This window comes from Suricata suricatta, chromosome 9 (assembly GCF_006229205.1).
Source record: "Suricata suricatta isolate VVHF042 chromosome 9, meerkat_22Aug2017_6uvM2_HiC, whole genome shotgun sequence".
Taxonomy (NCBI): Eukaryota; Metazoa; Chordata; class Mammalia; order Carnivora; family Herpestidae; genus Suricata; species Suricata suricatta.
In genome coordinates this window covers 56,961,941-56,980,849 of record NC_043708.1, presented here as the reverse complement: position 1 = coordinate 56,980,849, position 18,909 = coordinate 56,961,941, and the positions used below count along the sequence as shown (strand labels likewise).

General features: G+C 37.3%; 1 long non-coding RNA gene across 1 annotated transcript; it reads left to right on the top strand.

Moving 5' to 3' along the window:
- Window positions 1–316: 316 nt before the first annotated feature.
- Window positions 317–18,838, top strand: LOC115300846. Its single transcript, XR_003912884.1, has 4 exons — window positions 317–440; window positions 4,814–4,903; window positions 12,883–12,932; window positions 18,752–18,838. It is a non-coding gene; the product is annotated as an uncharacterized LOC115300846 (long non-coding RNA).
- The last annotated feature ends 71 nt before the right edge of the window (window positions 18,839–18,909 follow it).

Here is an 18,909-nt window from a genome sequence, read left to right as displayed (position 1 = left end):
CACACACACACACACACACACACACACCTTAAACAAAAAGGAATTTATTAGGTAATAATTGGTGAAATAGAATTTCAAGACTCTGTCTGCTTCCCCTTCTCTTTTAAGTGCCCAATCTTTCACCCTCCTCTCTCCTGCTCAGAAGCCTTTTTTTTTTTTTTTTTTGGTGGCTTTTCCTACTCCCAACAGAGCTCTTAGAAAAAAAAAAATTCCTTTGATTTGCAGTTTATATCACTGACAAGACTTCAAGTGTTATCTTCCAAAAGCAAGGCTTTTTAATGAGGATATAGTATCAGAACATCAAGCAGCAGTATCCTTGAAGTCACATCTTTGTCTAAAGGAAATATTTCCATGAGCCTTGAATCAGAATCACTCAAGAACTTAAATATGAGTCCTTTAATATGGCTCCATCATAGAGATTTTGATTCATTAGATCTGGGGTGAGTCTCAGTGTTTCTAAAATTTGAGTACTGAAGGTTTAAGGGCTAAAAGCATGGAATTTGCCATCAGCAAATGTGGCTCTAATTATTAATTGTGATACTGTGTGAGTTAATCTTTATGTGTGTGTGTTGCTCATTTATAATGTCAGATGCTAATACCTTCTTTTTAGGACTGTTGTGATGAGACAGTATATGTCAAATGCCAAATCCATCAGAACTCTTTTAGTTGTGAGTGAATGAGAACCTAATTAGCTCACATAACTGAGAATTCTTGGTGAAGATCTGCCTTCAAGGTGTACTTGACCCATAACTCAATAAGACCTTTTTTTTTCAGTTTCTTTTCTCATCTCTGACTTTTGCCAGGTTGACTCCATTCTCAGATGCACTATTCTTTATAATTACAAGGCAGCAGTGGGAACTGAAACATGATATTTTTCCAGGTTCAAATTTCAAAGGAAAGAGTAAGAGATTCTAATTGGACTGTTTGACATAGTTCATCTGTCGGGAGGCACCACGCCGTGGGTCTCTCACCCTCCCTCTATCTTGCTGTGTATGCCAAGAATAAAGGCCCAGACCACCTTTTTTCTGGATTATTTCTCAAGGTTGTGCTTGTAGCAAGAATCTTGAGCAGTCAGGTAATGTCTCTTCCAAGAACAGGGAAGGCTTGATTACTGCTAGTTGTGAAGAGGTGATTTCCCCAAGATCAGTGTTCTTTAGCTGAGACACGTGTCCACTGCTGCACATCATCCAGATGGGCTCATATGGCATCAGCTCCATGAGAATCAGAAGCAAAAAGAACTCATGAAAATCATGCTGTCTCCTGGCTGCATCATGAGTATAATATTCTTTGTCTCTGACCCAGAAATCTTGTGTCTTCTGCTAGCATCTATGAAACTGCAAGAGACTAACTCATTAGCTTATAAGTTAAGTGAAATCAAATTTCAGACCCTGACAGCATCTGCCACTGAACCCACTAGCTAGGTCTGGGAATGTTTTTGTCTGGACCCGGACTATCTACTCTTGGGGTTGGGAGGGTCAACTCCACCCAAAAGTAGGAGGGACAGCAGGATGGGATCCCCCCCACCCAAAAAGTGAGATACAATTACCCAAAATAAATAATGGAAGGTACGTTATGTGACAAAAATAAAATTAAGTAAGAACCTTCTACAACTGCCTAGCACAGATCCAGGAACCAGAGAGAGAGATAGACTGATATGGATATCTCAATAAGTGACAGACTGTATTATTATTATTACTCATTATTGGCATATCTGCAAGAGAAAGAAAATTAAAGTGATTCATGTTTTAAAATTCTTCTACTTCTAGCTATATAATTAAGTGGATGGTTTTAGATTAACTTTAAATATATAAAACTTTGCTTCATTTCTTTAAATGTGAGCACATATAAGGGTTGGGCAAAATATATTTTTATTTATATAATATTTTTTTCTATGACAAAGAATATGGTGAGACTATTTATTTGGGAAATTAAAAACATCTCACAGATATTACTTATAGATTCCAAATGACTTCAAGAGAATTAATTACTCTGTGCATCAGATTTTACATCTTCAAAATGAGAATAATTACACGTCATTGCAGATTAATAACAACTTATTACATTTTTATAAGATGAATGACACTGTTTACATATATTTTAAAGTAAGGTGATAAAGGCGTTTTAATGTTATACCCAGCTTACAGTTAAACATATTGAAAATGGAATTGAGATTAGAAACATAAATGGATGAAGCGTGAAGTGAAGATTCGGTTGAGCCAGCTCTGAAGCTACATTTTATCATCAGCAACCAGGGAGAAGTTTGCTTTAAATACAGCTTTAAGTAATAGAAGTAAGATAGCACACCACAGCCAAGACAGGGATTAGTAAAATAATATCCAAACAAATTTCCTTCTGTTTTAGTGGGGCTCACGAATATGTTTGTGCCACATATTTGGGGCCTGAGATGTCATTGTGAAGACAACCAACTCCCATGAATTAGAATGACAGTTTCAGTTCCCCTCAGATTTCATAGCAGTTTTATAAAAGTGTCAGTATCCAGAGTTTAAAATACAGCAGCAGGGCAGGCAGGGAAAAAGAGAGAAGTAATGTGTACCCAGTACTCACTGGATAAGTGACACATTTACTAAGTGCTTTATATGTCATCTCATTTGGTCTTCCCCAAGATCCCTATGAACTAGATATCTTTATTTCTCTTACAAGCATGGGAAGACGGGGTGGGGAAGGAGGGAGAGAAAGAAAGAGAGAGTAAGCAAAAGAAAGAGAGAAAGAGAGAGAAATTGTCTGGCATGTTAAAATTGGTAGTTGAATGAACCAAGTCTAAAACCCAAACCTATTGACCCCAAGGACCATGATCCTTCTATCATATTAGTGAAAGTGCTTTTACATGACACACAGAGTCCATTCGATAAACTACATAGAAATGGGAAAAGTTTGACTGTTGCCTCAAGTTTTACAAATCACAGTGACCAAAACCAAAATGTCAAAATGTACCACCCTACTACTATACCTAAAGGAGAATGATCAAATAGATTATTGGCAAATACTAAAGAAGCTATAGTATTTTCCACAGAGACAAACCGATTGCTTATGAAAAACACCAATTTTGCCTCTAAGCCAAATGTATCCATGTCAAGAACGCCACTGAGTACATGTAAGGCCTCCCCTTAGATGCTCTTTTTCTAAGGAGGAAGATGTGGCAACAGTGATTAAGTAGGTGGTGTCAGGAATCAGAATGCATGGTTAAGAACCTGGGATGTGAAAACTGTGGGCTACAGGCTGCTTATCTGCTTATGCCCCGTGCTTCTTAACTGAAAAATGAAAATAAAAATAATTTCTTTTCCATAATGTTAGCAAAGTGACATATAAGTCCTTTTAGTATATTTTACACACCTTAATAATCCTTTTCATTAACATAATTATTGGAGATAGGAATAGTTCAAGAATGCTGAAAAGCAAAAAAGTTTCCTTTTTATTTATGAAAATACAGTAAATATGCTCCAATTACTAAAATTAAATAATCAAGAAATATGAAAGCAATCATCAGATACTACAATTTTAATGGCCATTAGAATGGGACAAAACTCTGGAGTTTAGAAAGGCTTGAACCCACGAACTGTGAGATCATGACCTGAGCCAAAGCTGGACGCTTAACCGACTGAGCCACCCAGGTACCCCTAGAAAGGCAAAATTCTAAATGAGTAACATTAATTTTGTTCTATAAACTACTGTACACAGTTTTTGGACATTAGTAACAAGTTGAAATCTTTTTTCCTCTCTACTTAAAAACTTTTTAATATTTATTCATTTTTGAGAGAGAAAGAGACAAATCATGAACCAGTGAGGAATAGAGAGAAGGGGAGATGCAGAATACAAAGGAGGCTCCAGCCTCTGTACTGTCAGCACAGAGCCTGATGTGGGGTTTGAACTCATGAATCACAAGATCATGCCCTGAGCCAAAGTCAGACGCTTAACCAACTTAGCCACCCAGGCACCCTTTTCCTCTTTAAACTCGTAAGGTATTATGCTGTAACAGTAGTATAAAGTAATTGAAAAGCATTGAATTAATTTTTTAATCTGGCATTCTCCTCAGTTAACAGGTCATATCATTTATCAGGATACTAATTAAATAGAATCCACTGAATTATTCAAGTGAATAAAGTCTAGTTAAGAAAAGATGAGAAACTAAAAAAAAAATTCTTCCCAAATTTTGAAAGCTGTTATTATAAAATTATAAGACAACTTATTTTCTTATAAATTCTTTTTGTAAATTATCTCACTGAATCTCTGAGCAGAAGGAGTAGCGGACCAAACAAAGAGGTAAGTATGCAAAGCACAGCTCCAAACAGCTGTGGACACTTTAAAGCTGGGGTCTGCCAAGTATTGCTTCGAAATGAGTACTGTCTCACCTGCAGCTGCATCTCTCATCTCATTTGCAAACCAAGGATGGATCCGTAAGAATGAAATTGATGACTGCATTGATTCCTCCGGGAGTTCATCCTTGTCCTATGGCAAATCTTCTCCCAAGTGAGAATCTCTAGAATCATCACAATCAATATCCGGTTACATCCCACTTCAAAATGAAATAAAACAGACTTCACTCTAAATTGGGTATATCTTCAAATCTCCCTGTCATTTTTCTAGCAAAAAAAAGAGGAGATGAAGGGCTAGCCAAGTGATGGGTTCTTGCAAAGATAGGGAGCAGCAATGAGATGGAAGGTCAACCAGGATTTGCTTGGACAAGACCCAGTTCATGCTCTCTCTTCCTGAAGCACAGATGGCAGGAACCTGATTTCCCAGTTGTTTTCCACCAATCAACAAATCCCCTAAGGTTCATTTATTTTTTATTTCTTAGTGCCTAGCCCACCATCTGAGAGGCAGCAGCACATAGTAGTTAGGACCAGGAACTGTGGAGCTCAGTGACTTAATACCTCTGTGACCTCAGGTAAGTGACTTTGTACCTTCACCTTAGCTTTAATTTTCTCATCTATAAAGTGGGGGAAATACTAGTACCTACATCATAGGGTTGTTATGAAGGTTAAATAAATTAATATTTGCAAAGTATTTAAAACAATACTAACACACGATGAGTTTTCTAAGCACTCAGCAAAATATCATTACATTAAATTGATGGATTTATTAGGACAAGGCAAAGCTTTAAAATCACTGATTTTGGTATTGGGGCCATTGCTGACCTCTTATGTATCTCTCTCTCTCTGTCAGTGGTCTTCTGGAATCTTCCCCACATAAGCATCTTACTCTCACATGTCAACTAAATTTTCTAAAGTACATGAAATTAATGACCTAAATTATGAATTCCTTACTCATAAGGGTGTAGGCTTAAATTTTTTTTAATGTTTATTTTTGAGAGAGAGAGACCAAACGAGCATGAGTGGGGGAGGGACAAAGAGAGAGGGAGACACAGAATCCGAAGCAGGCACCCGGCTCAGAGCTGTCAGCACAGAACCCACAGACTGGGGGTCATGACTTGAGTCGAAGTTGAACTCTCAATCAACTGAGCCACCCAGGTGCCCCAAGTGTGTTGGCTTTTTAATGAGAGAGAGGACAATGGTTCTCTAACCTGGCTGCACATCAAACACATCTGGAAAGTCTTTTAAAAACCTGGATTCCTAATGCTCAGCTTAAGAACTCTTGAAAAGAAAGCCTAAGCATCATTTGGAAATAAGGTTTCAACAGGATGCTACCACAGATGTTTTCACTAACTGGTATTTGGGGAGCCTCCATTACAAATTCAAAAGACTTCACAAAGGAAAAGTCCTCCATTTCTAGGGAAGACATTTTGGGTGCTGTGATTAGTCTACAGTAATAGAGCTGGTGTTTTTTGCTTTTTTTTTTTTTTTTTTTCAGTCTGGCATCTTTTTTCAGCCCTTCAAATTTCACCACACCATCATCAGAATTGCTTGGAGTCCCAAAAGCTCTTCAGAGGCCTTCTGTAAATCTCCCAAGTACAATGGTGCTGTTGTCAACCCCTCTTTTAACTGGTATCATTTTCAAGGACAATGGAAAATATTCACTCTGATCTTCTTCCTCTTCAATATTCTTCCCGCAGATCCTTCTCTTCAGGGGAACCAGACTTTGTACATACATAAGTGTCTGTAGATGTTCTTTCTGTATTCTTCATAGCTCTTTGGGGTCTTGGTTCATGCTCCACCAATTACTCAAATTAAACAAGAGTAGATAGGGCCGCCTGGGTGGCTCAGTCGGTTAAGCCTCCGGCTTCGGCTCAGGTCATGATCTCACGAACTCAAGCCCCGCGTCGGGCTCTGTGCTGACAGCTCAGAGCCTGGAGTCTGCTTCAGATTCTGTGTCTCCCTCTCTCTCTGACCCTCCCCCCCTCGTGCTGTCTCTCTTTGTCTCTCAAAAATAAATAAAAAACATTAAAAAAAACAATAAGAGCATATACCATGCTTAATCTTAACTTCTTCCTCTGTATCTTTTTCTATTTAGTTCCTGTGATTAGCATACACAATATAAAAGTCACAGTTACAAAGTGCTTTGAGATCACTGAGCAAAAGCAGACGTTGTTTCTTGGATCTGTCAGTTCATTAGCTATTATAAGAAATGGAGAATATGCTGAGGTCTGGAGAAATGGTGATTGTGAGCAGTGGGAATGGTGGCGAGGACACCGACTACTGTTATCTCCATCACCTTCATTCTGACCTCCTTACTGTGCAGCTGTGGTTGAAGCAGCTTCACAGGAGTGGGTCATTAGCGTTCAGATGAGCAATCACAGGAACCCTAGGGTCTCACTGGATATTTAAGGCCATGATAAAAAGAATGAAATGGAGGACTAATGACTTGGGAAAAGAAAATCAAATGGCAGATATAACTCTAAAGGGAGAGTGCAGGGTCTACATTTAACACATCAGAACATTATTTAGCCTAGGTATAAAAGTATAGTAGCTCAATATCCAACATTAATTCAAATAAATACGGTGTTTCATCTTTCCCATAAGTGGCATAAACTAGAAAAATAAAAATTGGCCAATAATGTGAAACACAACATATTTTGCAAAGAATTATCTAGGAATAGGAAAACAAACTTTTTTTCCATCAAAAGTATTAGAAAAAGAAAAAAACAATGCTTAAAAATGCCAATTTCATTTAATTTCTTTTTCATAGTCTTTAGCAAAACACAATAAACATTTTAGTATTGAGAATAATTTATTTTACAAAAGTCACACCTGTTTCCTCCTATTTACTATCATATTTCATCACTATCTGAAGGTTGAAGGTTAGTTTTGAGTTGGAAAACATATTTTAATAGTATGTCCAGTAAGTTAAAAATCCCCAAAATATTCTCTAAAATAAAAGATTTGTGATAACATGACCCTGTAAATAGCCTAGTTCTATATCTTTGTTTCATTCATTTGCCCCCTAAATGATTTATTTCTTTTACAAAAATGACAAATTTCAGGTAGCAAGTTTGCAGTTGTGGGCTCTTAAAATATCTTACTTGAAAAGATTATATTCATATTATGTCTTCCCTGGAGTAATGCCGTATGTGTGGATTAATGTCCCTAGACAAGGAACATTGAATACTAATACTTTGCACAAATGAAATGTTATGGGGAAAAAGTCCCTTAAAAATGTATTTTTCTTTTCCCGGGATTTGCCTTTTTATGAAACTGGAGTGAATCATCACTCATATTGGCCAGGCAAGTTCAATATTTATTCTTTAGGGTAAATTTTCACTTGTCCTGTTATAGTAAATAAATAATCTCAGAGCCAACAATTTTTTTGTCATGAAAATCAGAAGGTGTTAAGAAATATACATTTGTTTTACATATGAAAAGAGATATTTGGCAGTACTCAGTATTGTTATATTTATTAAACAAATTATTTATAGAATCTCATTTTTATAAGGGCACATAAGTCTTTATGTTACCATAAAAATTGCTCTAAATTTCATAAATTGTATAACTGATGATTTACAGATTTTTTTAGTTGATTTACTCTTTAGTTGATAAATAACTAAACTAAAATTTTACCCAAGTTTTTGAGATTTCTGTTTCCAGAGCTTATTTTCCAACTCAGTGTCCGGAATTTAAAAAATAATTAATCAAAGTTATAAGTAAAGTATTATCATAACTATGAGAAAACCCCAAATATGTAATAATCTCTTTGCATGAAACAATATCATAGAAAATAATCTAGAATTGTACTTAAATAAATCTTAATATATTTAAGTTTAATCTTACTATTTAAATTTTAATTGGAAGTAGACAAAACCATTCTGGTGGTATATTTGTCTATGATTTCATTAGAAGCCCTCCCCGGACTTTTTTAAAATAGTTACTGTCACTGTTTTTGAAAAAGCTTTTCTCACTCTCTTTTTTTTTTTAACATTTATTTATTTTCAAGAGACAGAGATTATGAGTGGGGGAGGGGCAGAGAAAGGGAGAGAGACACACACACACAGACTCTGAAGCTGTCAGAACAGAGCCTGACGCGGTGCTCAAATCCACAAACTGTTAGATCATGACCTGAGCCAAAGTCTGACACTTAACTGACAGCCATTCAGGCACTGAGCTTTTCTTTTTTTAAGACTGGGTCTTGACCTATAAAGGATTATTATTAAAGTTCCTAGGATAGTATTTGAAAACAGAGATTAGAGTAAATGCAGTGGTTTCTAAAATTCTATTGAATTCTAGACCTTCTTTTAGTTTAAAAAAATCAATCTTATTTTGTGGATGGGGGAGAAATTTTCATCTCTATGGCATCAAATGTTTTAATAAACTGGGAAATGGAATGAAGGTACAAGTGTTAGTGAAAAAAATAATAGTTGTCACTGTGCAAATCAATGTTAATTTTCTTATTCACACAAGAAATATTTTTAATTGCCTGCAACCCTGAACAAGACAGATGTGTTCCCTACTTTCACGGAATTCATGTTTTAATGGGGTGAGACAGACAATAAACAAATAAATATGAACATATTAAGAGCTATAATGAAGATAAAAAAATAAAATTTTTTGGAGTAACTAAAATTTAGTTGCTAGAAAATGCCCTTCCAAGGGGGAGCTATTTAAGGTGAGACTTGAACGACATGTAGGATATTATTCTAGAAAGACTAAGGGAAAGGGAATTCCCAACTGAGGACCTAATATGGAAAGATGTATTTCAGAAACCAATTGAAGACAGAAAAGGATGATCAGGAAAGAAATGGCCAGTGAGAAAAGAGGAAATCAAGAGAAGAAATTGTTTCTATAAAGGGAAGTGGTCACTTGTGCCAAATGTTCATGAGAAGTACAGTAAGATAAATGTGATAGAATGTAGGTAGTTGTTGACCTAATGAAGCACAATTTCAGAGGAACAGGGAGGCAAAGGCCAATTGGAATGGGCTGAGAAAAAAAAGGAATGGAGAGGAAATGGAGAGAGCAACTTTAGTCAACACTTTTGTTTAAGTTTTTCTCCAAAAGGAGAAAATATAGCAGGAGCTGGAGGAAGAAACCAAGAGAATTAGTGGGAATAAGTAAGTTTAGAGGGATAAATTGATGAACCAAAGGACCATTTTAGGAGGAGAGTTCTACAGTAGGAAAGGTATGGGCCAGAGAGCATGCAACCAAGTGTTGATTTTGGCAGAAGCATGTTCATCTCTTAAAATGGAAGGCGTAAAAAATACAGGTGCACAGAAAGTGGTTCTTGGAATGCAGATTGGCAGCATAAAGAGATATGAAAATTATGGCATGGTCTGATTATGGAGAGTGGGAAACCAGCACATATTAAGATGCCCAAGCAATATTGACTACCCAGTAAGGATTTGTGGTCTTGAGTTTAAATTGGAATCAGTCAGCAGGAGGTGAATGATTTTCTCCAAACTCATTCAGCTGCCAATATAAAATAAGAAATAGTGGGGGTGCCTGGGTAGCTCAGTTGGTCAATCCTCTGACTCTCGATTTCGGCTCAGGTCATAATCTCACTGATCATGGGATTGAGCTCCTCATAAGCCTTTGTGCTGACAGGCGGAGCCTGTTTGGGAGTCTCTCTCTCCCTTTCTCTCTCTGTCCCTCCCTAATTCTCATGCATATGTTCTCTCTCTGTCTCTCTCAAAAACAAATAAATAACCATTTTATAAAAAGAAATAGTAGAATAACTAGAGTTAGAGTTTTGGGGGGGAGTAAGAAAAAAGGAGCATGATAGTTACATTTTTTAAAGCACATAGATATAATGTGATAACATGAAATATCAGCTGTATAAGGAATAAAGGAATACAGAAGAAAGAGAGATCATGAAGAATGGACAAGAATAAAGGCTGATGATTCAGAGAACTTGGTATGATCAAACCCCATCTGGAGTGGGAATGTGAGAATGATAGGCAGTGAGATTAAAGAACTGATACAGAAAATTGGAGGAACAGCACAGTGGTAATTAGGTCCAGGATATACCTGTGGGAGTAGCCAGCTATTGTAAGATGGGAAGAAAATGCTGGAGATGAAAGTCAAGGAACTGTGAAGCCACGTGAGGGATGAGCTCTTCACAAGGATATTGAAATCACCACTAAAAATGATAGATACAGCAGTAGAGGTGATAGAAATTCACATACTAAAGTGTTTTATAAACAAAAGGAAGGACCAGGTTAGTAGATGCCAACTTCAGAAAAGGTGAGCACTGAGTACTATATATAGAATTGTTGAGACATTATAATGTGCACCTAAAGCTAAAATAACACGGAATGTTAATTAGTCTCCAACTAAAAAGGTGATATGGTCTGATATGAACTGCAAATATATTTGAAATTTTCAAGAATGGAAAAGTTGCACAGAAGCATAAAGAGAACAGAGGCACTTTACTAACAGACCCTGAGAGTTATCTGTATTAATGTCCAAATCACATCTAAACAAGTGATGTTATGTGGACAACACAGTATCTGTTTCACTGATGCTTTTAGCTAGAAAAAGAAAGGATTCATTGGAGTCTACCCCTCTTGTTTCATTTTATTCTATTACATAAAGGTATTTAACCTCACCCACATTGCTCTAGAGAATAATTAACTACTATACATAAAGTATTTTAAATTATAATGCATTCAACTCCATTATTCACTTTAAGATTTTCCTTGGGTGAAATAAACTTTGACATCTTTGCACTGGAGTGGGGGTGGAGAATTGTGATATCATGACTAGAAAATATAGGAAGAAGGCAGTTCTCATCAGTAATAAGATTGCATGCTTACACTTTCTTTTTCCTTCTCCAACTGCAAATATAACTATTTAACACTAAAGAATCAACTTTCCTTTTGAAGCTAATAATGCAAAATAATCAGCATATCTGGGATACGATTTACAGGAACAACTTATAATACACACTTTTTCCGGTTCTTTTGACAAATATATTGGCTCTGTTGACACTCTATGATAGATCTATTTCTAGCTGTCTTTTTTAAATTATGTATCTCACAAGAAGGATAAGCAGAAAACATATTATACAACACAACTGTTTGTTTTCTCATTTCACGTTCATGATTACTTGAGTTATGAATGACAGATGATCCAAACCAGTAACATATGTCTGTGCCTGACAGAGGACATTTTTCATCTTTCCAGTCTGGGTAACATCTTCAGCAGCCAGTGTTGTGAATCTAAGTGAAGTGAAATAAGTTTCGCAGTTTCACTTCTCAGGTATGACATACTTCAGTGTTTCATGGAACCAGAAATAAAAGAAAAAGTTTTGTCGATTTTAAAAATTTCTCTTAACTATGGCAGTCTTCCGCTTACTTCCAGATTCTATAAACTTGGCTAAATCACTCTAACGTGGTGTTTCATTTTTGGATCAGAAGCTGGTTACCTGGCCCACATTTCCTGTCCTTTGCCTCACCCCTTTCCTCTGCACACTTTTGATCCTATTGGATCACAGAAGTATGGGAGCAATTCCTATCTACCAAATGATTGTTCAGACCTTCACACCTTTCCTGGTGCTTGGAATGCTCTCAGCTTCTTCAGCCACTTGGAACATATCCACGCATCCTTCAATATTCAGGTGAAGCATCACCTTCGTTATGAAGCCTTTCCAGATTACCCTGCTCTCCTCTCTCACAGCTAGTTAGTCCCTCTCCTTTCTTTCTAGGTGCATTTGAACACATATCAGTTACTGTTAAGGCGGCCATACAGTGTATTGTCCAAACCAGGGCACTTGTGAGAGTATAGGGATGCAGTGTTAATAATTACACTGGGACATCAGGAATAAACTATGACTGTCCTGGCTGACCACTGTATATGGCTACTCTAATTATAGCCCTTATGGCATTGTATTGTGGGACCATCCTCCTCCTGCAATAGGACTGTGAGGGCAAGCCTATTTTGTACCTCATGCAATGGCAAGAGGTATTTAAATACTCAGCGGATAGCTACTGCTATGCTATTACCTTTCTTCTTGTAAAAGTGTCTTCAGGCAATTACTCTACCCCATTCTTTGGAAGTTACAAATTCTCATCCATGTCATTTGGATGGAGCTGAATCCACTCCCACTTTGCCCTTCCTTTGCCTCGATGTGTGTAGAGGCATGACTCAGACTGTATTGGTCAAAGCAACACAGGTCACAGGCTAGCCCGTATCAGTCAGTGATCAGTTCAGATCTGCACATGATCATGTGATTAAAGCCAACTTGGGGGATTTTTTTTTTTTTCAAACCAAAAGAAGAAGCGGCTCAGTGTACACTTTGGTTGCTATACAGTAAGCCTGGAACTGCCAGGAGACCACTCACTTCCAAGAAGAACTACCCATGAGGATGAAGTAAACACTGAAGTAAACAGGTAAGACCTCAATCTGCCAAGAAAGTGCTGGAGCTTTTTTTCCCCAGCGTTGCCTCATGCTAGATTGTTTCACCTCACATTTTTGAGTTACACAAGCCCTTAAATTTCCTTTTGGCGAAAGTCAATTTGAGCTGTGTTTCTATCTTTTGCAGAATAGTAGTTTTGACGGTCCTGCTGAGGCCTGGGCTCTCAGAGGCCCTCGGTGAGTCACAGTTGAATGGGTTGAGAGGGTGGGATCTGTGGCTCCTGGTGGGCAGTCTCCAGGCTCTGAATGACGACCGGCAACTCCCCCACAGGCAGCTCCCTTGCTCCATCACCCCGTTCCTTGGTCTGCTAGGAGTGCTCTACCTTAGCGGGGCTCCCTTTAGGGACAGCTCCTGGAGCAGTCACCACAGGCTCTCAGTTTTGTTCATTTCTTTATCTGTTTTATTGGCACTTTTGCCATCAGTGACTTGACAGTAATTTTTGGGACAGCTGGTGAAGTAAAAGGAGGTATTGCTTCCAGCTACTGCTATACAAGTAACCAGAAGTTTGAGACTACTCTCAAGATGAAAACCGTTTACCCCTAACCATTCTCCCATCTCTTCTTTTACCAAGACAAAGGGGCTGTGTCCAAGCACATAACACACTTGGGACTGCCAGTTTGGTCTTACTTGCCCCATGAACACTGCTATCACATGTCCCCTAAGAGGACTTGGATAAAAAGATATAAAAAAAATATTTTACGGATCCCAGATATCAAGAAACATTTTATGGGAGGGAGGGCATGGATATGGTCATAATCATTATGTAAACAATGCTTGCCCAGGATGAATACTCACCAACACCCCACACTGCTGAGCACCACAGTGAACACAAAGTAGTTCACTTATTAGTGGGTCAGTTCAGTCTGTGTTCTGGGAGAAATGAACTCGAGCAGAGCTGCCAGACAAAATTTAGACCTGAGAATTCAGATTTTATATGTATCTTTCTGAGGGCTGGAAGTGAGTAGAACATAATAAGGGAAGCCATTTTGATAAAAACAAGTATAAACATCTATTTGGAATAAATTGTATTTGGGGGATTGTTGGATAAAAATTCACTTCTATTCCTCTAAACTAAGCAGTAAATAGTGTAAACATTAATATATAAAATGACAGGTTTATTAACCAACTTGGTTCTAATGACTCATTTAGGCATCCAGAGCTCTTAGCAGGGATGACTGTGACACAGAAACTCAGGCTACATTCCAAAGACCCAAAGGACACTTTTTCCCTTTTCTTCTAAGGCTTTGCCCACATGTCTTACAATATATCATAGGGCTATTGATTCTCCATGCCCCAAATCTGTTCTGCACACGCTAAGTGAATTTTTTTTAGTATCATAAATTTGATCATATCTTTTCTTATCTTAAAACTCTTCACTGAATTTTTTATTCACTTAGAATAAAATCCAGACTCTCTGGCATAGTCCATAATGCCCTATCTGCTTGTTCTCTCCACATATTCAACTCATATCATTCAGGTCCTTACTCACTAAACTCCAGCCAAAGCCTTCTTCTAAAGTCTCAAATGTGTATGTTCATTTCGGCCTCAGGGCCTTTGCACATGCTGTCCCCTCTGCTTGGACGGTTGTTCCTTCTCCCTTACCACTATGTCTTTCACTTTTTCTTGCTTTAAAGCCCTTTTTGGATTTGGTAATTGCACATTGTGCTTGTTTATTTATTGCCTCTCTTTACCGTAGTGTAAGCTTTAAAAAGGCAGCTGGGGGACTGATCTGCTTTATTTACCACCCTGTTCACCAGCAAATAAGAGGTACTTAATATATATTTCTTGAAATATGATAGACTAAACTCACACTGATGGCACAAAGTTCATATATCAGTTAGCTCAGGAACACCTTCCCCATCATGAGTGACCATTAAGTGGCCCTCAGGGAACAGTACTTTTCACCAGTCCTGGGTATAGACCTGTCCCCAAAGAGGGTTTCTAAAATAATAAATATTCTAGCTAACAGGTATATTGGAGATACTAGTTTACAGACAGGAAATTTTGAGTTGTATAAAGCTGAAGTAACTTACCTCAGGAGGGATCACTTCTCTACTCCTCTAGAGTCCCTGATGAGGGAATGTTCCTGAAACACTCCTGGCTTCCTCTCCCTTGAAGGTAAGAGTGAGTTGGATGATGATGACCTTGGGAGAGAAACGAGATGTGCAGTCTCAGGCCCTCAGGCTCTCTGTCTAAGGGATCTGTCACAGGATTCACACATCCTGCAGTGCTCCTTGTCCCAGGTTTTCAGGCTCAGGCTCCTTCCCACGGGGAGTTTGTAGCTGTCTGGTTGTGCTTCTGACTGGGGATAGGGAGATAGGGTTGCCTAATTCTGGGTTCAATATTTGCATGGCCAAACTGCCTGCACATTTAAACTCTGTTCTCAAATCTCTCTTTTATTAGTTTAAAAGGAAATAATTTTTTGATTCCTCTGCCTGTTTTTATTGGCTCATAACTGGGTGAGCTTAGCCCCTTTGTACCTCAACACTAAAGCTCTGGAGTCAGTCATTGTTGAAGTAAAGGACTAGAATTCAAATCTTCCCAAGCTCCAACTCTGATTTCCAATATGTAGTACACATACCTTGGCCAGTTCTAGCTCAGCTACCCCTGAATGGTCTCTGCTACCCTCAGTAGCCCCCTGATCCATACTACAGGGTCTTGTCCTCCAATCCATGCATTCCTCATGCTGATTCTGGTCAAAGACATAGTTAGAATGATTCCACAATGAACATGTTTTGAGTTTAATTAAATAAATATTTATTGAACCAACTTAATAGGAAAATTGGGTAATAATCAGATTAATTAGGTAAACATAAATACATCAATATGAGTTACATTATAAATACATATTTTATTATCAACATATTTATTTTTACTTTTCTTTCAATGATTTTGTCACTTGTTTAATATTTTGTTTTATTTAACATTGTTTCATGTGGCCTCTTTAAAGCTATCATTTCACTCAGACATTTATCTAGATAGGAGATCAGGATATTAAACCTTTGTCAGCTGATGTATTTCAGTTAATCATGACCAAGAAGAAAATTGTATTCTGCTTTATTATTGCCATAACATAATACTTGTAATATGATATTTCTAATGGAAAAACAGGTAGACATTTTCCATTTCAAGTAAAGTATAAAAAGTTATTGGGTATGATTATGACCTTACTTGTTGAAACAAATTCCTCCCTGGTCATCTTAGAAATAGAGGGAGAAAGAAAATCACTTATAATAAAAAAGCAAAAGAAACACACCTTTTTATTGAAAATCCTTAATCATTCTCTATTATATAAGTAAATATAAGTAAAAGAAAACTTAAAGAACAAACAAAAAGTTCTCCTATGTAGTTATGGTCTTTTTCTCTGGTGGTGTTCAGACGGAGAAAGCCATTTCACATTGTGCGTTTGGAGGAACAATGGGTTAATGAATGTTCTCAACTAAGAATTACCTCCCTTTCCATTAGGAGACTGACCTTCCAACCTTTTTTTGTGTCTAGGTGGCATATGTCTTACTTAGTTTGGAGGTAGTGTGCTGCATTTCAGAGATCCTTGTGTCTTTGATATAGCTAGATATAGAGTTTTGATCTCATATTTTTGCTTCTTATTATCAATCAGCCAAAATTATCTACAAAAGAGCATCCTCTAGATATATAAATATGCTAGATCTTGAAGAGATCTGAAAAAAATAGTCTCTGTGTTTTAGTTCTTATCAGCTCAAAAATTAGGCTGGAAACAAACACATGTGTCTCAATATTCTTTTTGTTGATTTTAATGCCACAATACTATATCTTCATATGAGCCTTAACTTCAGTTAAGACCATTGTCTTGATTTTTCCTACATTAGTTGGAATATAGGCTAAGTGACTGAGAGAGATTTCAAGACACAGGGACTTGACCCTGATAGTTTATTTCTCTCTCCTGAAATAGTCCCGTTCTAGGAATTCTAGGCTAGTGTGGTGGCCCTACTCTGCAAAATCACTCAGGGACTCAAGTTCCTTTCATCTGATGCTTCTACCATCCCCTCAAGTGGTGTCCTCATTTTTATGTTAAAAGACTGGTTGATGCCACATGTGTGTCAGAAAGTAGAGCATAAGTCCACATTATGCAATTTCAGTTTATGTAAGTGTAAAAGACATAACAATATTTACCAATATCCAGCTTTAAAAAAAATTTATAGGCATGCAGAAGGTTATACTTCTTCACTCTCTGTAGTTAGGCACAGCCATGTGACTAGTTTCGATCAAAGCAATAAGGAGCCAATGCGGCATGAGTCACTTGTGTGCTGCAGTTTTCATTGCTGGCACTTGACCCTCCAGCCCTTGCTTCCTTGCCCTGGTGACCACAAAACACACGTTGATGTGAAGGTGCTATGAGATGGAAACCTGCAGGAATCCCTAGTGAATGCAACGTTCTCTGGACGTGCAGGAGATTTTAGTGAGCAAGAAATAAACTTGTGCTGTTTATTCCAAAACATAACCTATCCTGCAGTAACTGTTACAGCAGATGAGGTGGACATTGCACACATTATTGCTGCCCTCATTTTATCAGCGAGAACATAGTCAGATGGACAATCTTGATTCAAGGGCTAGTTGGGCTGTTTATACTCCATTACTGTGGAAACAAAGGGAAACAGCTGGGCGGGGGAAGGGGTGGGGTGGGCATTCAGCTTCCTTCCTTGTCTCACACTCCAGCCTTGTACTTGATTGGAATGCCCTCCTCCCACTTCTCAGTCTGTGCACATCCCACACCTCCTCCAAAGCACAGCCTTCTGCAAACTCGTCACTCTGATTTCTCTCTCCTCTAAATTCTGATTGCTCAATGTTTACAATCTTTTATTACATAATTCATTAATTTAATAAAGGGTTATGGACTACTTACCCACCTCCAGGCATTATGCTAGACACTGGTTATATAATGGAAATATTATCTCCAACTTGCAGAGCTTGAAGTTTCCACTTGCCTAGCACAATGCCCACCCAAACTGCATGATTACTAAATAATCTGCGGTTGAATATGTGAATTAGGAATATGATGACATATTGTGATGACGTATGTGATGACATATGTGATTAATATTAACACTACTGACAGATAAGAGAAGGGAGAAAATCCCAAGGTAGAATTTTAGGATGCATCAAGACAGGGATCATGTTTGTCCCAAATTTTGCCTCATCTCCATTGCCGATCACTTGGCCTGGCACAAAGTAACAATGGGTGTCTTGAATAGTCTTAGGCCATAAGGTTGGGCCAGATTTTGAGAAGTCAGTCATGGATTTTGTTGTCTTCATGTGCTAGGAAATAAGTATCATAAGCTGTTTTTTAAGGGGGCTGCAGAAAGATCAAACTGGTTTTCTGAATGGATTTGGATATAAATATTATTTATGGCCATATTACCCTGAATGCACCCAATCTATATTAAAATAAATATTAGTCATATAAATAAATATACAAAATATTAAATATATAAACATCAACATTAATATAATGATAAAATATTAAATATGAATATCAAAGAAAATTTAAATATTGAGTATATAATATAAATATATTGTGATATAAATATTAAATATATAATAATATTAGAATATAAATACTAAATATATAATAAATATATTAAATAAATATTAAAATATAACCATTTTATATATAAAAATGGAATGTAAATATTTTGTTTATTTATTTTGTTAGGTAAGATTTTTATTTATTTTATTAAATAAAATATAAATATTAAAATAAAATATAACTAAGTGAAGGTGATGGTGATGAAAACCTAGTATGGAATGGTAATGGTGGACGTGAATATAAAAGGGTTAATTTAATGGTCATGTCAAAGGAAGCAATATAAAAGTTAAGGGGAAAAAATGAATTAGAAAAGAGTATTGGAGGGGACCAGCCTCGAATTCTGGAATGAGGATCAGAGAATTAAAGAGATAAATGTTACAAAAGGAGCCTGTGATAGGTTTCATCTGAGGCATGTTGTATTTTCTGTGGCAGGAGGAAATCTGTGTGGGGATGTTGAGCCGGCGGCTGAGGCTTGGAAAGCAGGTGCTGTCAGTAATGAAGATATAGCCTCAGGAGCTACATTCCGTGGACAGGCAAGACCTGAACAGACATCTGCTTAGATTCTATCTTTTCCAGCATATGGTAAGGTA